At 48.9% G+C, this 26820-nt stretch overlaps 1 protein-coding gene and 1 long non-coding RNA gene across 7 annotated transcripts in view; both read right to left on the bottom strand.

The window, feature by feature from the left end:
• KCNIP1 (potassium voltage-gated channel interacting protein 1) overlaps positions 1–26820 on the bottom strand; it is a 379825-nt gene that overhangs the window by 113782 nt on the left and 239223 nt on the right. The window lies entirely within an intron of this gene.
• The window catches only part of LOC141407148 (uncharacterized), a 92517-nt gene continuing 67597 nt past the window's right edge, over positions 1901–26820 (bottom strand). The window contains exon 2 of the long non-coding RNA XR_012414613.1: positions 1901–2137. This is a non-coding gene — a long non-coding RNA (uncharacterized lncRNA). The remainder of the gene's footprint in view (positions 2138–26820) is intronic.

Below are 26820 nucleotides of genomic sequence, written 5' to 3'. Positions count from 1 at the left end.
CTTGCTGCAAGTCACACGGCTGCTTAGCAGGGGAACTGGGATTGGAACTCAGGACTAGCAGACTCCACACCTGTCTATACTGGCTTATGAGCAGCTTGAGGACAGAGGTTTTGGTCTTCATCTTTCCATCTCTCTTCTCCTCTCATTTCTGGGCCTAGTGCTCTGCACACTGATAGTTTTGAAAACTAATAAAAAGAAGGGAACAAGGCTGGGTGTGGTGGCTCATACTTGTAATCCCAGCACTTTGGGAGTCTGAGGTGGGAGGATCACTCAAGCCTAGGAATTTCAAACCAGCCTGGGCAACCCAGTGAGACCCTGTCTCTACAAAATTTTAAAAATTAGCTAGGCGTGGTGGCATGTGCCTGTGGCTCTAGCTATTTGGGAGGCTGAGTGACAGTCGCTTGAGCCCACGAGTTTACGGCTGCAGTGAGCTATGATTGTGCCAGTGCACTCCTGCCTGGGTGACAGAGCAAGATCAAGCCTCTAAAAAATAAATCAATACATAAATAAAAATAAAAAAGAGGAGTATGACTGACCTGGAGAGACCCGAGTGCTGACCCTCTTGGCTGCTGGGGTGCTCACAGATCTCCCCCACACCACACTCTGTGGGGACAAATGGGAATGCCCTCTCTTACTACCTTGCTGCATCTGCTCCACTGAGAAATATTTCAGCCCCTACAATCTTAGAGCTACACTAGCCCTGGAAAGCAGGAAGGGCAGCCATAACCATGATAAAAATCTCAACCACAGCTGCCATTGATCAAATGCCTACTGGCCTACAGGGTCTAGGCTCTTTCTATGCCTAATGTCTCGGAATCTTCAGGGCAGCCCAGTTAGGTGACTATTAGTATCCCCATTTTGCAGATGGGAAAATTGAGGCTCAGAAAGAGGAGTGTGACTTGGGAGCTTGAAAGAAGTAGAGCTAGGATTCTGGCCTGAGTCTGGAGTTGGTATTCTTTCTGGGCCCTGTCTTGCTTTTTCTCCAGCTTCCCTGCCACGTCTTCCCAGTGTGACCAGTGATGGACATCTCTATCCCATAGCAGATTCCCTCAGTAAACGGAGGAGGTGGAAGGATCCTGGAAGCAGAGCATACAGGCTGTCAGTCAAGAGGACACCTGCATCCTTGGGGAGGGCCCTCACGCCTCTTTGAGTTTTAAATGATTTAAGAGGGGGCAGAAGCCATTCCCTGGAGATCTAATTAATGCAAATGAATTTGCATCTCCTAAATTGGCTCACAAAAATCTTGACATGCTCCCAGTGGATTTGGGGGTGAGTTTAGGAGGGCTGAATACCCAAAGAAGACTTTTTAAATTAGTCAAGATGCTTTTTGTTTTATTTCTCCAAAAATTTAAACTGATTTGGTTTTAAAAAAATGGAGAGAATCCATTACATGGAACTAAGAAGTCCATTGATCAGACAGGTGTCAGGCACAGTTTGATCAGGACTTTGGCATCATTTTCTGTGATACGTAGCCCATCCCTAGGCGAGTTTTGTTATCATGGCTAGTTTCCTCATGGTAGCACAATGGCTGTAGCAGCCCCAGCCCTTACTTTTGTAATAAACTCCTTCCAGAGGGAAAGAAAGCATCTCTTTCTCCATCCGGATTTCTGATGCTTAAATCTCATCGAACTAATTTAGGTCAAGTGCCTTTCCTGTACTAATGATGAAGGCCTAGAGGACCAATGGAATTAAGCTGCTGGGTTCAAGCCCATCAGAGCGTATTCCTGGAGCTGGGAGTGGGATGATTCCAACTCAACTGCTACAGGACAGGGAAAGGTCGGTCCATGTGTTGGAAGACACCTCAACATCCACCACAAGGCTCCCCAGGGGCAAGGGAAACGGAACTGATATTCTTAGAGCACCTGCTATGAACTAAACCCAATGTGTTTTGACAACATAGTGCATGGTAAATAATTTTACTTCCATTTTTGAGATGAGTCAACGGAGACTGAGAACTTTGTAGCTCATAACACTCTTGAAGTTAGTAAGTGGTGGACTGTGGGTCCAAACGTTGCTCTTGGCATCTTCTGAAGGGTTTCTGGCTCTGTTGCGTCTCTCTCCTTCTTCAGACCCCTCATCCCTCCTTGCAGTTGGAGAGCTGTGACTGGGGGATGCTGACATAGCGATCTGAGCATTTCTAAAGGTGGACAGAATCCAGTGTTAACAGCGCCAGGAATTTGCAGAATATGCTAATTTTCCCTGGCACCATGACTCAATATTCTCCTCATCAGATTGTTTGGCAAAAGGTACCAAGAGGGCAAGAAGTTTATTAAGGTCCCATAACAACTAATTATGGGCCAAGAACAGCAGGAGCCAGGAGGCCTGAGTTCTAACTATCTCTTATCTCTGCTGCTTTAAAGTGTTCCTTGTATCCTAGGCTAAAGTTTTTCTGTTTTTGGCACTGATGGATGCCGTGGGCACCTCCATCCAGGCTTCTTGGAAGGGGCTCATTTTGGCCAAGACACCTTCACCCCTGGTCTGATTTTGAGCTCCTTGGGGCCTTCCAGAAACTCATTCCAATCTAGCACACCTCCTTACCTGCCTCCTACCTGAAGGCTCCTGGCAAACCTTTGTGTCCTTCAGGGCTTTACATCTCATACCTGCCCTAGGAGAGGCAGGACTCATTTTCCCTGGGAGACAGAAGGGGCTCAGAGAGTTAAGCTTCTTGCCCAAGGTCATGCTACCTGATGACCGGAGACAGGCTGTGAACTTGGGTCCATCAGACACCAGTGTCCTTCTGTGTGGGGCACTGGGAAGAGATTTGAAGGGAAGATGGCATGCTATCTGTGTTCTGAAGGATGAGGGAAAATTTAAGCTATTCAGTGATTCTCTCATTGATACAGGGCTTTTCAGATTAGTGCGTTATTGCCCAAAGAAGCATTCATTCAGTTATCCATCCATCTCTTCAACAGCTGTTTATGGAACACTTACTATGTGCTAGGCACTGAGGATACACTGATGAAAAAACACACAGTTTCCCTGCAGGGACCTTCCTTCCAAAGTTCTGAGAGCTCAGGAGGGTCCCCAGATCTAGACAATGTCCCCCATGACTGCAGCTCTCCATATAGAGCTCAGTAGGAGTGTGCTGTCTTCTCTATACCTTCTATTAGAAGGACAGAAAAGAAGGGAAGAAGGAAGTAAGAAAGAAGGACAGAAACCCTGTCTTTATAAAGGGCTATGCTCTCGTTATGTAATGTCTCAGCAACAGTGAGAGACACACCAGATGTCAAATCATCATCCCCATTTGACAGACTAGGAAACTGAGGCTTGGCCAACTGATGTGATTGCTCTAAAATCACACAAATTAAGTGAGTGACGTTACCAGGATTCACTTTGGTCCCCAGACTCCTCAGTTACATTGCCCTTCATGCCAATCAGATGGCAAAGGGAGAAATGTCAGTTAGCTTGCTTCCTTCCTTCCTTCCTTCCTTCCTTCCTTCCTTCCTTCCTTCCTTCCTTCCTTCCTTCCTTCCTCCCTTCCTTCCTCCCTTCTTTCCTTTCTCCCTCCCTCTTCCCCTCCCTCCTTCCCTCCCTTTCTTCCTTCCCTCCTTATAAGAGATATAGAGAAGATGATGCATTCTTGCTAGGCTCTGTGTGGAGAGTTGCAGAGTCATAGGGGACATGACTTTGCAACTAGACCTAGGGACCCTCCTGAGCTCCCAGAACTTTGAAACCAAGGTCCCTTGCAGGGACGCTGTTAGCATGCGTACAAGTCATTGCAGCCAACCCAGGGTTTTTAATCAGGCAGCATTTAAACCATCCCATTTTTGTCTGTGATTACGAGGGATGTTTACATCATTTATAATGAGACAAATTGGGACAAATTGCCAAGGACACTTATGTAAATGAAACCAGCAGAAATGCTCCCTTCTCCAGTGGTCGGTTGGAGGGCTTCTTTCACTTTCCTTTCTCCCCTGGGGATATTGTGGAGAAGAAATGGTACTTTGTATTCTGAAAACCTTCTCCCTGGGCAAACAGACTATTCCCTGTAAGACAACTGTTTTATATCTCCGGTTGGAATTCTCTCCTGCATCTTATTTACGCTCTCACCCACCTCTAAGGAAAAGTAAGTGTGCAATAAATGCAATCACTTTAATTTTCTCTGCCATTGCCGCACAGAGAATGGGTTAGATCTGCCTTCCCTGGAGGATCTCTGCAGAACTGTAGGTGGCTCATGAAAAAAGAATCCTTCATTCAATTTAGTTGAGGGAACAGGGCTACAAAAGTTAACCCAGAGTTTTTCCTGCAGGACATTTCAGAGCCTTTGATATGCTAATGAGCGGTGAGACTCTTGAAGAGTAGATGATGCTTTTAGGACCCTGGAGGCCCTGTTGCAGGAGATCTTTTATGGAATTGAGCAGAACCAGCTTTCAGAAAGTGCTATGAACACTGTCTCTAGAAGGGCCTGGACCCCCTCTGACTGCTGTAATTTGTAAGGCTGGTGGCTTAAGATCACTTAGAGTCTGGAGGGTGAGGTCCCTGAGTGGGCAGCAGGCAGCAGCAGCCAGGGATAAATGGAAGCCAGAAGATCATGGTGCATTGTCTGGAGGGGTCAAAACCTGACAGTGGTCCAGCTTTCCACTACCTATCTTAACCTGCCAGCTCAAAGAGATCCTGCTCATCTGACCTTCTTGTCTTTGTTCCTGCTGTGTCCCTGTCTGGGATGCCTTCGTGCCTTCTCTCCTCTCTACCCTTCTTGTCCACAGTGCCCCAGTCTGAGTGCTGATGCTTTGCAGGGAAGGCCCATTATCTTGTAATGCTATCTTGTCTTCCCCTCCAGACCTGGGCTTTTCATTGCAGGGACCCTGTGTTCCTATCTTGATATCCTTAATTTTTAACTCAGGGAAAATATTTGTTACACACTCATTAGGTACCAGATTCTGGGCCCTAGAGATACCAAGACAAATAAGACATGGGCCCTGCCCTGAAACATCATGCTGCTTGTCGGTGGAGGTGACAGATTAGAAATCCCAGTTACCACTCAGTGTGATAACTGGGGTGATGAACAGGGAAAATCAAAGAGCAGAGGTGGGCAGAGGGGACCCTAGCCCAGCTCAGGGACATCCAGGAAGGCTGGATTCCAGAGGACATTTAATCTAAGCAGTGGCACAAGGCATAAGTAGGAGTCAGCCAAGTGAAGGCAGGTGTATGGAAGTGTGTTCCAGGCAGATGGAATAGCCTGGGCGAAGGCCTAGAGGCAAGAGAGAACATACAGGTTTAAGAAACTGGATGAAGGTGCAGCGTGGCTTCTTTGGGGCAGTGTGGAGGGGCAGAAAGTGATGAGTGCCAGACTGGGTATCTAAGGAGGATGCTGAAGAGGACAGCATGGAACCCCACCTCTTTCACGTTACAGAAGAGAACTTGGGTCAGAGAGAGTGTGGGCTCTCATGGTGAGCACACAGACATGAACGCAGAGATGCCCCCATCCTTACCCAGCCCCTGCAAGGCCTTCCTTGCATCCTGACTCTGAACAAGAAATTATTTCAAAATGAGAAGCATGGTCCAGGCTGAAGGCCTGTGTCCTGGCCACTGTCCTATCTGTCAAGACAGTCATTATCCACCTTAATTATGATGATGTGAAGCTCCACGAAGATGGGATGCTTTTCACTTTGATCCCTGATGAATCCCAAGGCCCACCTCAGTGGTTGGCCCAGGGTAGGTGCTCAGAAAATGTTGTTGACTGCATAAATAAATGAAGAAAGCAGTTATGAGTACCAGGCCCTTCCACATCTTACCAATTCTCAAAACTACCCTATGGAATCAAAACTGTTATTCTCCATTTTTTGGGAGACTCAGAGAAGTGAGTGATTTGAGCCCGTAAGGGTTCCATCATCCGCCATTGGAAAAGCCAGGATTTGAATCCAAATGTGCAGATTCCCACTACTCCATATTTAAAGCCCTATCAAGTAGACATGACATTTCTCAAAAGCCTGCCACCCCTATGAAAGTAGTCTTGTTCCCAAACATCTCAGTCCTGCCTCTTCCAAGGCTGATGCAACTCTCAGCTTTCTGGAGGAAAAATAATAGTAAAACAACAACAAACCCAGATACTATTTATTACACGAAGCACTCACTATGTGCCAGATGCGTACTAGGACATTACTTGTACCAACTCAATTAATCCTTACAATAACACTATTATGTAAGTACTATCAGTATCCCCATTTGACACATACAGAAACTGAGGCAATTTAAGTAGTTCCAGGTCCCAGTGTGTGAATGGTGAGGTCTGAATGCAAGGACAGCAGCTGGTCTCAGAGCCTGCAATCCTCTGTTGCCATGGCAAGTGGAGGGTACCAGGTGCCAGGGAGTCTCCCTTGCCCTTTGCCAGCTTTAACCTAGTGGAAAGCCCCAGGCTGCTGGGATTCTCCCTGCAAGGAACTAGCAAGATCGCGATTGTGATGGTGATGAGTCTTTTCCTAGGATAGACAATTAATCAGGAGTATTAATGAAAATGCCAGCTCCATGATTACAGAAACTTAAGTAATTTATTGGGAATTGAACTCAGGCCATTAAAATGTTATCACAGGCTTGTCAGTCCGCGTTCTGTGTGCTTCTGCGAAGGAGCCACGGTCTTAATGAAACTGTTTGGTGCTTTTGGAGCTGTCGGTGCCCGGGTGTGCTCTGCCAGGAAAGGTGATTCACCACAGTAGCTGTGTGCCCAGGCTGGGGGAAAGTGGCTTGCATCTTCTGTTTTTTCCTTTTTTTGTTTTTTGATTTTTGAGATGGAGTCTCACTCTATCGTCCAGGCTGGAGTGCAGCGGCGTAATCTTGGCTCACTGCAAACTCCACCTCCTGGGTTCAAGTGATTCTCCTGCCTCAGCCTCCTGAGTAGCTGAGATTACAGGTGCCTATCACCACACCCAGCTGATTTTTGTATTTTTAGTAGAGATGGGGTTTCGCCATTTGGCCAGGTTGGCCTTGAACTCCTGACCTCAGGTGATCCACCCGCCTCGGCCTCCCAAAGTGCTGGGACAACAGGCGTGAGCCACCGCACCCGGCCCATATTCTGTTTTGCTTTAACCAGCTGTGAAGCTCCTACCATGCAGCAGGCACTGAGAGGTGGTATAATCAACAGAGAAACAGGCCCTGCCCTCAAGGAGGACCCAAATACATAAAAATGGTAATGTGGATGTGCAGGAAGGCAGCACATGCAGTGACGTTAGAAAGCTCAACTCCAGCTGAAGATGGATGGCAGCTTCTGGGAAGAGGCAAACCAATGCAAAGAGCATTTGTTTCCTGGTGAGTTGCTTCTCTCCCTCCAAATCTGATAGGGCTGATTGCAGAAATTGGTTATATGAAGGTTTAGTGTACAACATGCATTCTCAATGGGGGCGAAAATTGGTTCTTGTGGGAATGCATGTGTGAAAAAATCATCTTTTTACGTTTAAAAAACAGATATTGCAAAAAGTATGTAAACAGGTATAGAATATCTTTTTGGTATTAAAATTTCATGGTTGGTTGGGGTGATTAGGAACAAAAAGTCTCAGAACGCAATAATGAAAATGAAGTTGAGATCACTGGCATACTGCCAACACTTAGAAGATGGCACCACTGGAATGGATGTGCCCTCTTGGCCATCTGGCTCATAAGAAACTGCATGAATTATAGCCCCTAGAGAGGAGGCAGCCCTGAAGCCTCAGACAGCTTCCATTGCCTGCTGAGTGGGCTGACTGTGTTTACATCATTCCTTTTCTCCCAAGCCTGACCAGAAGCATCCTGTCAATGGCCCCATCTGCAGGGAATTGGGCTTTCCTCCCGGCTGTGGCAATATTTAGGAAGACGATTAGGGCAATTCCCAGGACAGGCAGTCCTTCCTCACCAGCTGTTCCCATCTGCTTTGTGACACAGCCAGAAGAACCATGCCTCCCCCAGGGACACATCCTCAACAATTCTGTTTCCCAGGACTTGTTGGTGGCTATGCAGGAATTGAACACTTCACTTCATCACCTCTCCAGTAGACACCAGAGCTGGGGCCATCTCTTTTTGAACTTACTCTGTTGAGGCTGGAAGCCACTGATGCATTCATGCTTGTTCCCTCTCCAGGGCCACAAAGAGCCAGCCACACACACACCAAGTGGCTCCTGCGAAGGACTCACATGACACAACAATACCCAAGTTTGGGCCTTGAGTTCCCTTTTTAAGAAGCTCTTTGCCATCCTTCCTGGTCTAATAAGACCTTTTTTTCCTGATACTTCTTTACATATTATAAATTTAGTTATTTATTTTATTAGTAAGAACAGACTAGGATCTGTGATAGTAACAACCCCCAAATCTCCAAGATTTAAAATACATAGGTGCATTTCCAGCTCCCGGCCCTCCCTGCCTCCTTTTCTTCCCTTCTCTTCCTCCTTTCCCTGTGGTCTCCCCAACTATTTCTCTCCCTCCCATCTCCTTCAGGTTCAAATCTTGGCTCTCTCACTTATTAGCTGTGTAGTTTTGGATATATCACTTTACTATTTTCATGCCTCTGTTGCCTAATCTTTCAAGTAGGGGGCATTAATAGTACCTATTAATGGAGTTTTGGGAAGCTAAATAAATTAGTGCATATAAAGTCCTCAAATCACACTTGACATAAAATAAGCACTCAATTAATGTTTTGTCTAATTATTAGCTATTTTACTGTGTCTCTGGGGGAAGGGATGTGACAATGAATTAAATAGGCTTTCCCCTCACAGGCTCAATGGATGGGGAGACAGACACATACAGGCAGTGGCAGGGGTCTGTGCAAAACCGGCGGGAGGCGGGATAAGGAATCCATCGAGAGGCAGAGAAGCCCAAATATGGAGAGAGATTTAAGCTGGAATTTCAGGGAAACACAGGCATGTGCCAGGTGGAGACAGGGTGGAAGGGCATTGGAAACAGAGGGATCAGCCTCTGGGGATGTCTTCAACAGAGGAGAGGCATGTTCAGGTGTGAGTTCTAGAAAAATGTGCTATGCTGCCTGTGTGTATGTGAAGAGCGGATGGGACGAGGACTCAGCCCTGGGGGGCAGAGGAACCTTCAAGAGTCTATTACTACAATCCAGGGAGAGAGGAGAGACCTGGGGGAAGGAATCAGCGGGCCCTATAGATTGATTGGGTCTTGGGCGGGGGTGAGGAGTCCACTAGAGGTTTCTAGCCTGCCCCACTTGGGGGCAGGGCAGGACACACGGCCATTATCTGAAAGAAGATACAGCGTGGGTCAAATTGAGTTCCCTGAATTACAGCCGGCCACATTTGCTAAAAGCCCAACCTCACATCGTCAGGCTGGGGCAGGGCGATCCGTCTGTTCTCCTTCTGCCACCATGACAACAGGACTCCACTCCATTAAACCAATTTACTCCATCTTCCTAGACTCAGGAAAATGGGAGCGAGGTCTGGAGAGGCTTTCTGATTCCCGACCTCTGGCTCTCTGGCTCACCCCGGGAAGCGCTGCCTCGTCAGCCTGCGGGCAGAAGACTGGCTGGCTGTCACTCTCCCAAGCTGTTGATGAGGTTTCAGCCATGGGCTCTGGATCCTCCTCTCTAGTCATCCCCATTAGTCTCCGAAAGGGAGCCGCCAGGAGGGCAAGTGCTTCTTACTGGGGATGGCTTAGTTACGCTAACTGTACTTAATTTCTCTGTGCTGTGCCCAGCAGGGGCCTGCTGCGAGCTTGCTAGGCATTTTGCACAGCTGGCTGGCCCTGGAGACCAAGGCATGTGGCCAGGGAGGAAATTTGGAAAAGGGAAGGGATGGGAAAGGGGCCTAGAGTGGGACCCGCTCCAAGTGGGGTGTTTTTTGGCCCCTCGTGTGTGCTTTCAGCCTCTGGAGCCTTCAATGTTGTCATTGGGTGTCTGTCTGTCTGGTTTCCCTGTGGGCCATGAGCTCGCTGGGTGCAGAGATTCTTTTGTGAACATGATGTGTCCAGCACCTGTGGAAATCTGACAGGGTGGACAGTAAGTGTTTGTGGATTAATCGAGGTGGGGGGGGGGGGCGGCGTTATTCACTAGAACATGAACTCCAGGAGGAAAAGTACTTCTGTCTATTTCATTCACAGCTTCATATTCAGCACCTAGGCCAGTGCCTGGCACGTGTTCAATTAATACTATTAACAGAATGAATGAACAAATCCTCCCTTTCAGCACTCTGCACAGTAGGTGTGGTAGACTATCATTCAGTAGTGATTCTCCCTTCTCTCTCTGTCCTTCCCAGCCCCACTGCCTGTGGGCTTAGCTGTGTGATTTGCTTTGACCAATGTGATGATTGGGAAGCCAAGCCTGACTCCAAAGTTCCTGCTCTTTCCTCTGAAAACGATTAGGTCAGGAAGAGGTTACCCTTCGAGGAAGGTGGAGTGGGCTTGAGACGTGCTGGGAGGTGGGCGTGCCGGGTTCCTGGCAGGCAGCCAAGGCTATGGACTCCAGGAGTGAAGGAAGGCTAGAGAGACAGATGCTATCTGTGTCTTCGACCCTGAATGGATGTATGTGATACCTTTTTGCAAGGGCTGTGTGGATGATTCCACATCTTCTGACCTTTTCCTGCTCTAAGCAATTGACCCTAAGCTCTCTGCTGTATCCCTTTGGACTCTAGCTGCACTTTGTAGTGTGGTACTTTTCATGGGAATTAACCTCACCTTTCAAAGATGCTGTGGGGCCCAGGGGAGAGAAATGAGCACCAAATGTGAGCATTGGCTCTGCTTAGCTCTTTGGGTCCAGGGTGAGCTAAGTCCCTCTTGTAGCCTGAACTCTCACAGCTCTAAACCAGGGGCTTGAACCAGATACATTCTAAGCATCTGTCTTGCTCTAGTTCTAAAAACTGATGCACCTGCTTCCTTCCTGCCCAGCTGGGGCTGAAAATCAAAGGAGACTAGAATTGCAATCTGAGAAAATTTCTGCAAGATCCTCAAGAAAAGCTTGATGAATTTGAGTGCCACTGTCAAGCCAGAAGGCCTGGAATCAAATCCTAGCTTTGGCACTTAATACCTGTGTAAGAAAAAGGCGTGTTAAGTACAGGATGGTGTTTACAATGGGGATTTGGTAAATAATAGCTCACTGCATCATGCAGAAATTTCTCTGAGATATCAGTGTTAGAAACTGGTGTGTATTTATTCTAACTTAAGTGGTTCTTACTCCTGAGCAGGTATCATCATCACCTAGAGGGCTCGTTAAACCAGATGCCTGGGCCTCACTCCCAGATTCGAGGGTGGAGAGGGACAATCTAACAGGTTCCCAGGTGGTGCTGATGCTGCTGGTCAGAAGACCGTGTCTTGGGAACCACTGCTATAGAGATTTGCCTAATAGATCTTGTTTTCTTCTTTGCAAGGGCTGCTAGGAAGCTAAAAGCCAAATTAGGACCCACCCCAGCAAGAGCTCATGCAGTTTCCATTCTAATTTTATGTCCAGCTTCCTTTCTTTTCTTGCATTTTTCCATTTGTCACAATTTCCTCACTTAAATGAATGAGCAAAGTAGTATTTGTTTATCTGTTTGTTTGTTTTTAGAGACAGGATATTGTTCTGTTACCCAGTCTGGAGTGCAGTGGTGTGATTATAGCTCACTGCAACCTCGAACTTCTGGGTTTAAGCCATCTTCCTGCCTCAGTCTGCCAAGTATTTGGGACTACGGGAGTGTGCCACTATGCCTGGCTAATTTTTTGTTTTATTTTTATTTTTTGTTTTATTTTTAGTGAGGTCTCGCTATGTTGTCCAGGCTGGTCTTGAACTTCTGGCCTCAAGCAATTCTGCTGCTGTAGCTTCCCAAAGTGCTGAGATTACAGGAGTGAACTGCCATGCCAGGCCCAAACTAGTACTCTAAAAAAAATTTTATGCATCACCAAAAGTCTGTAAAATTGCACAAAAATAATCAAAAAGTCTGAGTAAATGGCTAAGCTCTTGGATCCTCACGTTAGGCTAACATGAGTGTCACACTCAACCTCTCTATGCATGAGTTTCCTTATCTGTAAAATAACTCCTGCTTCTGAAGCCCTTTGGAAAGACTGCTTGCAATAACGCATGCAGTGAGGTGCTTAGCCTGGTGCCTGACACAGACAACTCAATAAATGCAAGTGATTATTATAATTATTATCAGGCAAAAAATAAATAAATAGCCTCAGGACTGTCATTGCTCTCTGTTGGCTACCCCATGTGACTGAAAGGAAGAGAGGAAGCGCCTTCTCATTATACATGTTAGGAAGCCACCCTGGGGAAGACCTTCTCGTTTCCAGTCTTTGCTGTGTACAATTCTGCAGTAGACACAGTGAACAACACACACAGCAGTGAACACCTTTTTCCTGTCCAGAGCATGTGATTCTGAGGAGCACCAGGAGGCCCCATTATATTGCTATCACAATGTGGGGAGACAGACATCACCCTGTCAGAGAGTGATGAAAGGGAACGCAGAGGCACAAAATCCAGGTAGACAGAGCCCAACTCAGAGCCAGGGTAGCCTTCCTTCCCTCCACCTACGACTGTGCTTCCCACTTGGGTTTTTACGTCTTCCTCCAGCAAAGGAGATTTTACAGAGCAAGGAGGGAGTAGTATGGCTTTGTGGCCATCATTTCTCTGAGCAAAATGCTTTCCCATACTGATTTTTGTCTTTGCATTAACTATTTTTTTTTTTTTGGAGACAGAGTTTCACCTGTCGCCCAGGCTGGAGTGCATCTCAGCTCACTGCAACCTCCGCCTCCCAGGTTCAAGTGATTCTCCTGCCTCAGCCTCCCAAGTAGCTGGGATTACAGGCGCCCACCACCACACCTGGCTAATTTTTGTATTTTTAGTAGAGATGGGGTTTCACCATGTTGACCAGGCTGGTCTCAAACTCCTGACCTCAGATGATCCACCCATCTCAGCCTCCCAAAGTGCTGGGATTTCAGGCGTGAGCCACCACGCCCAGCCTTGTCTTTGTATTAATTTCATCTTCATCCGAGTCAGTTAGGTAGATGTGGTTCTTCCCATTTTATGGGTGAGTAAACTGAGGTTCAGAGAAGCAAAGTGAATTGCCAAGATCATACAACTGATCTTGTCTGACTTTGGCAATTGCCTATACTATGACGTGAAGTCCAAAAGATCTGCTGCCTCAGCACTGGGAACCTGTTCCCCTTTAAATGTGCTTCCTGCTCTCCTATCTATCACCAGCTCTCAGCAGCCCCCAGGTTTGCTTTTCAGCTCTGAGCATGGCTGGTAGACAAAAGAGGTCCTTTCTGGAATGAATGTAATGGTGTCCTTGTTCCTAGGAGACAGATATGGGGGGGGGGGGTGGCTGGAAAAGGATGTGGGGGGTGTCACAGGCTTCTGGGTCAAGTTCTAGTGCCTGCCTTCTCCTGTCTTCACTCCTTGATCTGGGCATAGGCCTTGAGGTAAAACAAAAGATATGCAGGTGAACCCACCTGAGCTCCAAATCAGGGTCCACTGCTGTGGAAGGTCCAGCAGGACAAGGGGTGGGAGTGGCGTGTTGTAGTGGAGAGGGCTCTGGGCTTGGGGTCAAAAGACCCAGTTGTAGTCCTCGCTCTTCCGTTTGCGAGTGGTATGATCCTGGGTGTGGTCTGAGTGAGATGCAGCTCATCCAAACTGCCTGGCCTCCAGCCTCACACCCATCTTTAGGCCAGACTCAGTCCTTCACTACAACTTCCCTGTCATGGGTTGAATCATGGCCCCAAAGGTATCAGGTCCTAGTCCCTGGAGCCAGTTAATATTACCTTACATGGAAAGACTTCTCAGATGATTGAGCTAAGCATCTTGAGATGGAGAGATTATCATGGACTGTTCAGGTAAACACCACAAGGGTTCTTACAAGAGGGAGGCAGAGGGAGATCTGGGACAGAAGAGGAGGAGGTGATGTGACCACAGGGGCAAAGATTGGAGGGATGCAGCCACAAGCTAAGGAATGCCAGCAGCCACCAGAGGCTGGAAGAGGCAGGAACACACTCTTCCTGCAGCCTCTGGAGTGCGTGCGGCCCTGCTGACACCTTGACTTTAGCCCAGTGATATTGATTTTGGGTTTCTAGCCTCCAGGACAGTGAGAGAATAAATGTCTGTTGTTTTAAGCCCAGTCAGTTTGTGGTAATTTGTTGTAGCAGTCATGGCAAACAAATACAGCCCCCAAAATTCATTCTCCAAGAGTATTGGCAAGTCATGTAGATTTTGTTGTGGGCTGTGAGGGGAGAATAGGGAAAACTTTCTCATCATACATCCAGTGGCTGGAAGGCTCCACCTTAGGGATCACTGCCCTCCAGAATCCCTCCCCGCCACTGAGACCCTCATCTCACCTCCACAAACCTCTCTGTGACCTTGGAGTGTCCTGGCCAGTTTCTCCATTGCCACCTTCTGTCTGAATAGTCTCTCTGGGCAAACCAAAGGGCCTTCCTTCAAACAGCCACTGAGGAGGCAGGGATGAACCCCTCATAAGAAGATGCTGCATTTTCTTTGCCATGAGTGGAACGAGCATGGACTTTAGAGTCAGACAGATTCGGGGTTCACCTTAGGCTCTGTCACTCACTGCTGGGAGATCGTGACCTCTCAGCACCTCGTCACGTTATCTCTAAAGTGGTGGCCAGACTGCCACCTCTAAGGGTCACTGTAGAAGTAGGAAAGGCCCCCATTCCTGGGTCTGGAGTATATGGTGGTCATCACTCTGTACATGATTGTTTATGTTCGATAACGATGCTTAGATTAACTGAGCACTTACTGTGGCTCAGGAGTTAAAGCTTTTTACTGGGATTAGCTCATTTACTCTTCATCACTATGAAATGGGCATTGTTCTCATCATCCCACTGCGCCCCTGAGAAAATGGAGACACAGGAGGCTAAATAACGAGCTGAAAGTGACAGTGACAATTAAATGGATCAGAACCAGGACAGTCTGATCCCAGAGCCACACCCTTGGGCATAAGGGACCAACAGAAACACGACAGACGGGGCCATCCTGTCAAGGAACCTGTGCTGGGATTCAGCCATGTCTGTGCATGCTGGTGAACAGAAGGTGGTCCTTCCTGTAGCCTCAACAGGAGGCTTGAGGCATTGCCCGCTTGAGAACACATCCTGGGGAAAGGAGCTCTCAAGGAGAGCTGTGCAGGTAAGAATCTGATCTCAGGCCAGGGGACAGAAGCCTGTGGTTGACACTGGTGTCTGGCCCCAGCCTAGGGTGCAGCCTGGTGGGAAGGAGCAGTTTCTTGGACAAAGTAGTGCTTCGGTGGAGGGGAACCAGAGCAGCAGAAGAAGGAAACAGTGGATGCTGCATTCATCATGAGGTTCTGCAGATAACAAGTGAGAATGGGCCTGGGACACTGCAGGGACGGCTGTGAACGTGGCCATGTGGACACAGACTGGTGGGGTTAGGAATTTTAGTAAGTGTCATTATGAGGACTGGATGAGGTCACACATGTGCACTAGACAGGTCTCATGGCCCACCCCTCCCGGGTCCCCAAACTGCCCAGCCCACAGCCCTGGAAGATGGAAAAACATTTGAGATGGCCACATTCTGGGTCAGGGACTCCAGGCTCCTCTGATCTTCCTGTTCTCCAGCCAGGCTGATCGACTGCAAAGGCTGTCCGTCATTTGATCATTTTACAGTCAGTTGAGAGATCTCTGCCTGGTGATTAAAAAGCAAGAAGAGCCTCACACCCACTGGGAGGACCATAAAAACAAAAACATTGATGAGGATGTGGAGAAACTGATCCCCTTGCACCTTGCTTGAGGGATTGTACAATGGTGCAGCTGTTACGGAAAACCATTGGGCAGTTTCTCAATAAGTTAAACACAGAGTTACCATATGACCCAGTGATTCCACTCCTGGGTATATACCCTAAAGAATTAGAAACAAGTGTTCAAATAAAAACTTGTACATGAATATTTATAGCAGCAAGATTCACAATGGCCAAAATGTGAGACAATCCAAAGGTTCATCAACTGATGAATAAACAACACTGTGCGATATATCCACACAATAGAATGTTACTCAGCCATAAAAAAGGATGAAGTGACCAGGCATGGTGGCTCACGCCTGTAATCCCAGCACTTTGAGAGGCCGAGGTAGGCAGATCACCTGAGATCAGGAGTTCAAAACCAGCCAGGCCAACATGGCAAAACCCCATCTCTACTAAAAACACAAAAATTAGTCGGGCGTGGTGGTGCGTGCCTGTAATCTCAGCTACATGGGAGGCCAAGGCAGAAGAATGACTTGAACCCAGGGGGCAGAGGCTGCAGTGAGCTGAGGTCGTGCCACTGCACTCCAACCTGAGCAACGGCGAGAGACTCCATCTCAAAAAAAAAAAAAAAAAGATGAGGTACTGACACAGGCTACAACATAGACAGACCCTAAAAACATGATGCTAAGTGAAAGAAGCCAGACACAAAAGGCCACATGTTGCACAATTCCTTTAAATGAAATATCCAGAATAGGCAAATCCATGGAAACAGATAGCAGATTGGTGGCTGCCAGGAGCTGGGGGGAGGTGGAAATGGGGAGTGGCTTCTTTGTGAGTATGGGGCTTCCATCTGAGGTGATGAGAAAGTTCTGGAACCAGATAGTGGTGATGGCTGCATGCCGTTGTGAATGTAATTAATGCCACTGAATTGCATCCTTTAAAATGGTTAAAATAGTACATTTTATGTTATGTGTATTTTCCCACAGTAAAAAAACTAAGATGGGCTGAGTATATCCAATCCTTTCCCTGTCTCGCACAGAAATTGCAGCTGGGAAATAGCAAGAAAATGAGGAATCAGGAGCAGAGGCTAAATGGTCTTGAGAAAGAATAGGGCCAGAGGGGTTCCCAGCCCAGCCGTCGAAGTGAGGACAGAGGGACTCAGATGAGCAGCACCCATGGGAGGTCGGGGGACATGATAAGAGAGGGTGGGCAGGCAGCTGGTGGGCAGCGGCATGGCAGATTCTCGTCCCCATTCTGAAATGAGGGAGCTAAGAGGTGAGCCCGCCTCATGTGGCCTGTGACACAGAACCCAAGTCGGCCTGCGAAGCCCAGGCCTTTCAGTGCTGTGCCACACTGTCCCTGCAGGTTGGGTAGACATGTGCCTGAGTCATTTTCTGAGCTGGACGAGGGAAAGAGGGAGACCTTCTGGCTCAGAGAACCAGGTCTGCTCAGGAAAGCAGCAGCACAGGTGGCCAGTGCAAATGGCCTCTTTTTTTGTTGAAGGTTGTTTGCCAGATCTTCCTTGCCTCTGTGCTGTGTGTGGACATGCGCACCAGCAGGTCCTCTCCTGGGGGTGCTGAACCTGTCTTGGTTGCAGTTCCCAGGCTTCTGGTGGGGCGAGGCTGCTAAGCCAGTTCCCAGGGGTGGGGCAGATCTGGGAAATGCCCTGAGCAGCTCTGCATGAAAGCTCCTGCTGTCAGTGCTTGGACAAAGGCTCTCCAGCCTCCATTATGTACTAGGAGTGAGTAGGGAATAGGACCTCATTTTTCTGTGGCTTCCTCACCCCCAGGGATTCTCGGGGACAAAATGGGCCACATTTATACATACAAAGCCTCGCCTTCACAGAGATCCATTGGCTTCTCCCTGCAAGTGTGAGATGAGCCACAGCGAAGGGCACGATGGGATGGAGCCAAGGATCCTAAATGTTCTGCTCAGCCTCAGTGGGGCATCTGCTGTTCCTTTCTTCCCTTCCTCCAGTCCCCGCCCTTGAAGGACTACTGTGTCCAACATACACCGCTGTCCCCATGGGCTCTGGCATCAGAGTGGGCTGCCAGGGCTCCAGTGCACCCTGACCCCACCTTCACCAGATGTCATGAACCAGTGCGTTCCCAAGTCCATTTCAGTTGGGTTTCAGTAACTGGCAACCGAAAGAATCCTAATAGCGAGGACCTGAGATTTCCCTAGAATGGAACCCGCCCTTTTCCCCCCGCCCTTCCCATCTTGGTGAATGGCGCCACCTGTTGGGCAAGTCAGACACCTGCAAAGCCCCTCCTCTTCCCTGGTTGCCACCACGGGGGCGTCACCATGCCAAGGGAACTTGTCCCTTCCTCTCCATCCTACTTCAAGCTTTGTCACCTCTTGCCTCAACAGTTTTATTCTCCAGTTTCACAGAAACTTCCCCTGTGCCCAGAGACTTCTTTACTTACAGTCTCTTCCCCTCCACCTCCTGTGTCTCCCTGAATTGACCCCCAACAGTGAAGACAGAGTGGTTTTCCTGAAACGCAAATGTCACTCCCTGTCCTGGCTGTCAATAACCCACATCATCTGTAGACTAAATTTCAGATGCTTTCTGACTTGGCATTCAAGGCCCTGCCAGATCTGGGCTCTATGTCCTCAGCCTCGGCTGGGGCCCTGGCCCAACCACACAGGTGATCCGAGAGTGTGGCAGGCTCTCCCCTCCCCACCTCTGCCTTTGCTTGCGTGGCCACATGCTGGGACACCCTCTGTCCTCTATCTGGCTAGCTGGTCACCACTGCGTCCCTACCCTCCCATCCCTCCACTGCCTCCTCCTGCTCAGATACCTATGCACAGCCTATCTTGCCACATGTGTAGCCCTGTTTACTTGTCTTGAACTCTGTGCATCCGGGGTTGGCATCTGCCTCATTTGTCACTGTGTCCCTGGCTCCCAGCACAGGGCCTGCCACACAGCAGGAGCTCAACATGGAACCAGTAAATACGTTAATGGAAAACGATCACTGAGTCTGAGCTCAGGGCTCTGCACTCTCAAGTGACAGAAGTGGAAGCTTTTCCTTCAGCCCCTCCTCCCCGCCAGAGGTGTGATTTGGACCACTGAGGTTCCTCTTTGCAGCAATTCAGCTCAGCAGAACCTCCAGCGACACTTTGAATTCCTGTAAATTACTTCCCTGCTATGACTTGTGAGCCGGGTTGCCAAGCAACGGAAGGGGATTTGGTCCCTATCAAAGGGCCTCATCTGCACATTATGCATTGGAAAGATGTCCGAAAGCAGGTTTGGGCTGGGTGGGATCGCTGGGTGGGATCCCACTCCCTTCGCCCCCCACCCTGCTGCGTGCACCAGCCTTAGTTGGGGCCTGGCCCCTGGCCCTGGAAGGAGCTAGCCATGGTGGGGGCACCCGGGACTTCTCTTTCTGATATGCCATCCAACTGGCTCACTCGGGGGCAGGAGAGGAGAGTGTGCTCACTAACTGTGTGATGCGACGCAGTACCTTGGGATCACATGCCTTGGAATCAGAAAGCTCAGGGCTTGCATCTCATGACTAGCAACTCGCCTCGCGCCCTTGGGAAGCTCCTTTTCCTGGCTCCTCTGGTTTTTTCATCTGGCCCTTGTAAATATGGAGACCCATCTGCCAGGGCCAGGAGGAGGAGATGAAGTGACCGGCAAGGAGGCTGTGGTGATGCTTCTTCCTGGTTTGTTCTTAGTCCTCGAGTCTATCCCTGTCCCGGGCTCGTGGAAGCCACAGCACTGCCTTGTCAGGACCACTGTGTCCAGCACTGAGTGAGTGAGCCACCAAAGGGAAACAAGAGAACAGTGGTCACCTTTGTGGTCCTTTGGGAATGTTTTGTCAACCATTTTAAAAGTCACACACTGCACGGCAGACAGGTAGCTGCTCACTTCCAAATTTCCTTCCAACACCGAGAATTTTTCCAACTGCTGTTACTGGGCACCTGCCCCAGACCAGCAGCCAAGCCAGGCGTCCCGCCCTCATCCTCCTGAGGGCTCAGGGATCGGTTAATGTCTACACTGGCATTGAGGCCCAGCAGCGGGATTTGGTTCCAGGTCTTCTTGGCCCTAAAGTCCCTTGCGGCTGAGAAGCAGAGGAGGGAAGTGGTGAGTGGGTAGGGCAGTGTGAGGCAAGGTGAGAGGATCATTTTTTGTGGGCTCAGATCAGTGCCAGGGCCCAGGGCCCCCTTTATAAGTATTTGTTGACCGACTTACTGTCCTCAAAGCCAAGGATGGCCATGCACTATACGGGAGCTGGTCTTACACTTTCACAGTTCCACAAGAGAAAGCTATCATAGAAAGGTTGGCATGTGGTGTGGGGTGCTGGCCACTGGGATTCTGGGGTCTCTGAATCACACACAGAGGCAGCCTCCTGCCTCACCCCAGAGGGCAGATAGCCTGCGGTGGTATCATTTGACCCAGACTCAGCCCAGTTCTCCAGCACCATCTCAGTCTCTGGCAGCATCTGTCCCCTGCTGCCGCCTCCATTCCCTTCTGCTAGGGCCAAGGCCCAGGTTAGACTCCAGACAGATCCTGCCTCTTCAAAGACCCCTGCTGCATGTCCGCAGGCAGCAGGCACCGCCAGTCCCTTACCATGCTCGATGCCTCCGTTACAGTGCAAAGCACACATTCCAACCAGCTTCTCCTTGCTGGCCTGTGGGCTTCCTAAGCACAGGAACTGGGTCTGGCCCGTCTGTGGCCCAGAGCAGGTGTTTAGTACAATTGTTGAAGGGCGAAATGAGTGCAATCTTTTTTCTCCTTTCTTCACTGTTAAATTATTTATTGTCTCTGCTCCTACCTGCCCTCAAATTTCATTCAATTTCCTTCTTCCATCTCACATGGCTTTTTAATACAACGTCTGTCTTATTGGGATTAAAAACTAAGAGAAGCCCTGAACAGATAAACTGCCTCATTCCGAGACAGGGCCCTGGAGCTGGAGCCCTGGGCTTTCAGGACAAAGCAGAAGCCAGGCTGAAGTTTCTCAGGATGTTCTAGTCCAGCTCCCGGATGATGTTCCACCTTCTGCCTCCATCTCCTGTGATGTCTCCGGGGATAGCTGGCAGCTGACTGTGGTTCCGATCCATTGCTCCCATAATTACTTCCAAATGTCATTTTCATGAAGCCATATTCTCCTCCACACCGCTGTGACTCCCAGCCGTCCCCGGCATGTGTCCCATTAGCTCCAAACCAGGAGCTGGTGTATTTAAAAGGTACTGCAGCCCAGTCTACAGACTTGGCGTGCAAACTGCAACAAGGCTGTTCTTGTTCTGTACACAGAGGAAAGCGATGCAGGTGTCGTGTTTGTAATCTTTAGAATCTTTGTCATTTTTAAAACATGAAGCCCATTTTATAGAGGAGGAATTAAACTCAGAGAGGCTAAGTGACTTGTTCAAGGTCACACAGCTGGTAAGTGGTAGAGCTGGAATTTGATATGAAGACTGTCTAAGCAGAGTCCAATTCTGAAGTGCAGTGTTGCCAAACATTGATTGGCCATCTGCTTGCTGCATTCCAGACTCTGCACTAATCAATTTATATGTGTGATCTCATTAAACCCTCACAGTGACCGTGGAGTGTGAGGAGCAGCGGGCTAGCTTGCCCAGGGTCATACAGCTAACACATGGCTGAGTGGAGATCTGACTCCAGGCCCTTTCGGATGCAGAGCTTAAGCTCTAACATTTGCTGTCCTGCCCCTGCAAATAGTACCTGCCTACTGAATGCAGGGACCAAGCTAGGCCTTTAGGAGACAGCCATGAATGACATGCTCCAGGGAGAAGATGACAAGGCATTCATCAGTTTCAATATAATGTGAGAAGTGTGGTGTGAGGGTCTGTCCAGGGTTGGGGAGGTAGAGAGGAGGTAGGTATGGGCATACGGAAGATGGGATGCTACCCGGCCTGATGGGGTTGTGGGCACCAAAAAAGGCTCCCAAGAGTAGGAGAACATTAAGCTGGATCTTAAAGGATAAGCAGGTTTTGGGTGAGAAAAAACAAAAAAGGAAGGAAATTCCAGGCACAGGGAAGAGCTGTGCTAAAGCCCAGACGCTAAATACAGCATCATGTGTTCAGGGAGATGCTGGTCATTCCATGTGGCATTGGCCAAAAACTCCAGGTGGTGAGAAATGTAAGGTGAGGCTGGAGAGGCAGGGCAGGGCTGGTCGACTCAGGTATGGGATTAAGAACAGTAGTGTAAGGACTAGTTACCTGAGTTCAGGTCCCAGCTCTACTACTAACTACCTGTGTGGCCCTGAGAAAGTTAATTGACCTCTCTGGGCTTCAGTTTCTTCATCTGAAGGGGTGACACTGAGAGAACCTATACCACAGGGTTGTTTTTATATGGCTTGAATGAGCTGGTGCCTGTAACAGTGCCTGGCACATCATGTGCTCTCAATAAATATCATCTCAGGACTGATGAGGACCTTGGGCACCAAGCTAAAAAGCTCCATTTTTCTCCTAAACAGAGTAGGCAGTGGAAAGGGAGTGAACCACTTTAAAAGGAGGGAAGTGCTGTTTAGAATATATTTTCTTTCAATAAGTACTTGTTTGACTAGGTGCTCTGTGTGTCCTCACTGAAATACCTCCCATAGGTCAATGCTGGAGGAAGGGGGAAAGAGGAGAGGATACGCAGGTGAAACTCATCTGTTTGGCTTCTGGGTTGTCTGGTTTCTTCTTCTTCTGCCAGTGTTCTGACTTCTCGCTCTTCCCCACCCCTAGGTCCATCACACTCCCGGGCTCATTCCACAGTCCAGAGCATCATGGAATCTTGGGATGGGAGGGCACCTCTGAGCTCCACTTGTCTACTTCTTTCTTCTCCACCTGTGACCAGAAAGGCTCTACTTGATTGTCTCCAACAATGGGAGACTCATTCCTTGATAGACAGGGCATGTAACTCTGAAGGGTTGGGTAAGACTAGTTGCCCTGATCTCATTTGAGATGTGGAAAGACTAAATTAGATGCCATCGTGACATTGCACGTGATTGCTCGGGGAGTCAGGAGTCTTCTTACCTGTGTCTGGATGAGAGGCCCCAGACCCAAAAGGGATGCATGGTGTGCTGCGGCGACAACTTTTCCCTCCATTGTAATCGTAATAGCTAGCATTTATTGAGCGCTACTGTATGCCTAGTAGTTTGTTTTAGGTCATGTTAATTGCTGCTTCCATCATCACCTGTGATTAATGGTAAATTTTCAGAGGAGAAATGTGGTAGAAGAAGGAGGAGTGAGTCAGTTTTATCTGGTGCTCCTTCCAGTCTCTGGCTCTGGTTAACACACCAGCAGCCCTCAACCCCACAACAGCCTGTGGGTCTGCATAGGACATTGAGATCTGCAAACTGCTTTACTAATGGGCCAGGGCCTCAGTCTTTGACTCTCTGCCCTCTCTTCCTCTTCTGCCTCCCCTCCCACCCCACCAAACACACACACCCATACACACACATACACACACACACACACACATACACAATGGGGCTATGGGAACGAGCACATCAGATGGCTTCAGGGCCTGTTTGCATTCAGTATCCTGCTTCAGCTTTGGCATCTGTGATGACAGGAAGCTCCTGCCCCTGCTGACTTCTATCCACTGGTCCCTTGCAGAGCAGGGGAACCCTCTGTTCTCGAGAGGGCCCTTCGGAAGTGAGAATAGAACTTGTTGGCACCTCCCGGGTCTCCCCTCTCTGTGTAAGCTTAAGCTCTCCTCTGCAACCAGCTCCTCTGTGTCTTTGGACAAGTTTCCTGAGCCTCTCTAGGACTCGAGTCCACCCGTGTCCTGGTTCTTTGCTTTTTCCACTCGCTTTTTCCTGGGAGTTTGCTTCTGTACTCACAGGGTAGGTACCTTATCCAGGGCACACAGAGAATAGGTTGGCCAGAAAATGGTAGTGAAAGAATTTGAACCCAGGCTATCCAACTCCAGGGACCACAGCCAGATGTCCAGCTCAAGGCGGGCATTCACCAAACATGGACTCAGATGACCCTTTTCAGTGCCTTCTCTCAGACCTGCCACCTCCTTTCCTGGTTCCTGCTGGTCTGGACTCCCGCTGGTGATCTATCAGAGAGGGAGGGTTGGCAATTCCTGCCTCCTCCCAGCTTCCCTCGGCTGCCAGAGAAGCAGGTGGCTTCCCCTCATCTCCCATTCAAAGGGTGTCGAGCTGGTGGAAGGCAGATGAATGAGCTCCTCAGCCAGGGAAGATTTTGTTGCTAAAATACACGGTCTGATTAGGAGCGATTGAAGGGCTGGAGAGAGAGACTGCAGTTGGCTGCGATTTGTTCCGATCCGAAGTAGTTCTAAACAAGTCACCGGGAGGCAGGAGTGGGGGCCACAGAGTTCAGCAGCACAGGGCTTGGCAGGGATACATTTCCTGTGGATACCGAGGCCCTTTCCAGCAATTCCGGACAGAGTTTTCAAACAGTTTTTGAAATCGGATTCGGTGCATTTATTTTGTCTTGTTTCCACTTGGCATGAAAGCTTCCCCTTTTTGTTTTTCTCTCTCTCCTTTCTTTTATTATATATATATATATATATATATATATATATATATATATATATATATATATATATATATATATTTTTTTTTTTTTTCCAGCATCAGCAGTGAGCTGTAAATTAAGTGGAGATGGCTTGGGAAACCGAAACCAGCCTGGTGTGGAATAATGATGTTATCTGTGGCCCTAGATCAGCCATGACACTGCCTCCCATGTCGTGTGACAAGGAGAATCTGCTTGAGGGAATTCATCCTGTCAGGATTGAAGGCAGTAATTGGGGCCAGTGATTCATGACCCCTTTATGGTCTCATGAATACATTCATCTCCCAGATTTATCTCATTTCTAAAACCCATGATCGTCAGTTCCAGCCAGAGGTGGTGTGTGTGTGCCGGGGTGGGTGGGTTGGCTGGCATGGAGGGAGAAGCCTCTTTGCAAACACAGATAAAGGGAGAGCACTCAGGAAATGAGGCTCAGTGAAGAGGTTTCATTTAGATGGTTTGTGGGATGACTGACTCAGCCTGCAACAAGGCCTGATAGCTCATCCTTCCCCAGCAGGGGAGAATGAGAGTCAGTCCCTTCATTTGTCACATCTGCTTTGGTTTGAGTCATAGGATTGCTGCAGCTGCAAGTCACTGTGCTGCTCCTGGCCTTTAACTAGATTGAACCAGCCATCCACCGTGTGGGCCTAAATGCTCTTTCTAGAATGATGATCTCGGACTGACCCCTAACAGAGGCAGGATAGACCAGTGGTTCAGAGCGTGGATGCTGGAGCTGGATCAGCTGGGTTCAGATCCCTGCCTTCCCCGTTAGCTTCAACATGTTACATGAGCTTCAATATGTAACTTAAATTCTGTGCCTTGGTTTCCCCATAAAACTCACCTATAGTGTAATTGTGCAGCTGAAGGGAGTTAATACATATTCAATGCTGGTGCACAGCCAGTGATCACTCGGCGTGAGCTCACACCACTCATGTTCCCTTGCTGTGTCTGCTTCCCAGAAGCTCCGATCCTTGATTTTGACATCTGCTTCCAGCACCATGGTTGGGGACCTCCTGGACAACCTCCATTTGGCTTCTAGCATCTGTGCATTCTGTATGCATTTTAACCCTGATCGCAGCTCCAGCTTCGGCCTCCCAGAACCCCAGTGATGAAGCAGGTCTCAAACTGGATGGTGTTCAGACAGGATGAGAGCTTTGAAATCATCATCCAGCAGTGTCTGTTCACAGATGGCCGAGGCACTGGCCCCCAGTGGTTTGGCCAGTAGCTGGCAGAGCTGGCTCTCCTGGCTTCTAGTCTCATGCTCTCTCCATGGCGCCATGCTACGTGGGGTGGTGTTTTCTCTATAGTGCCATTCCTCTTCTCTACTGTGGCTGAAGACAGGGTCCTGGTTCATGGATACAGTCCTGCTCACAGATCTCCAGAACACACTCCTGAGATACTCAGGTCTCTCAAACAACACTGCAGTCTGGCGTGGGTCTCTGAGGAAGGAGTTTCTCCCTTAGCTCCTGGTCCAAGAGGCAGTTGCCCGTAGTGACAGCACTTTCATGTGGCAGCTGTCCTGACAGTTGATACTATGGGTGTGATGGGCACAGGGTGTCAGCGTTTGCAGAGAAATGTACTGACTTACAAATGGACAGGTGAGCCTGCCTGTATTAAGGTGCAGATTGGGGGAATTCTACACTTTGTGTGCTGTTTCTTTTTGCTGCTTTCAAAGCCCCATTATAAAGGCCCTGGAGCTTCAGAAACAACTTTTTGAGTCCCTGCATCTTAGAGGGAGCCTTGAGTAGCTTGGCATTTGCATTGCTGGAAGTCCTGCTGTGCAAGCTAGTTTGAAATGAGTCTGGATGAAGCCCACCATCCGAGACACTGACTCCCACATGCATCTCACAGACACACCTTCGTTAAGGTTAGCAGAGTGTCCTGCGTGTCAACCATATTGTTTAAAACCATGACATAAACTTGCAAAACATAAAGAGATGATGGACTGACCCACTGTAAAGAGCTTGGCTCTTTGGAGTTAGTGTCTTGGGTTCAAATCTAGCCATTTGCTAGCAGTATAACCTTGGCAAAATCGTTGTAGGTCTCTCAGTCTTAGCTTGGGATATAAAATGGGATAGAAATACTTAACCTGCAAGATGTTAGAAAGATTGAATGAGCTAACACAGGTGATCAATAGGTGCTTGTTTTTTCTCCTTGCCCCTTCTTCCCACCTTCTGAAACCTACGCACTCAAGGCCATCCTAGACCATATTCTGGATGGCAGTCCTGGAGATGGGAAGGGAATCAACCCAGAGGGTCCTGCAGGGAGCCCTTCCTTCCAGCATCATGGGCTTCTTTATCAGAGCCATTCCAGGCAAAGTGCTCAGCATGGGGCTTGGCTGCCCATGCAGGCTTCTCTGCTTCTTCAGCCAGCCACACATGCATGTGAGCTATTTTCATGGACCACTCCCAATCCCACCCCCGACGGAACTGGGCACAACCCCTCAGACGCAGCTCCCTGGTCCAAGGAGCCATCTTCCTAATGGACTCTGCTTCAGAGCAGAAACCCAGCTGGATTTTATCACTACTTCCCCTTCACTGGTACCCCGGCCCTCCATTTTTAAACCCCATCCTGCTCCTCACCCTTAGTCCCCAACCCCAGACAAGCCCCTTCACAACCAATGAGTATTTATCATTCAGGACTCTGTGGGGAAGCTAGGACTGGGGAGCTGCTTGGACTTTAGTGGCCTTGAGGTGGGCCTTGACTCTTATGCCTGCCACAGAGGAGATGGTGTGGG

The sequence above is a fragment of the Macaca fascicularis genome, chromosome 6, assembly GCF_037993035.2.
Source record: "Macaca fascicularis isolate 582-1 chromosome 6, T2T-MFA8v1.1".
Taxonomy (NCBI): domain Eukaryota; kingdom Metazoa; phylum Chordata; class Mammalia; order Primates; family Cercopithecidae; genus Macaca; species Macaca fascicularis.
This window is presented reverse-complemented; position numbering and strand designations above follow the sequence as displayed.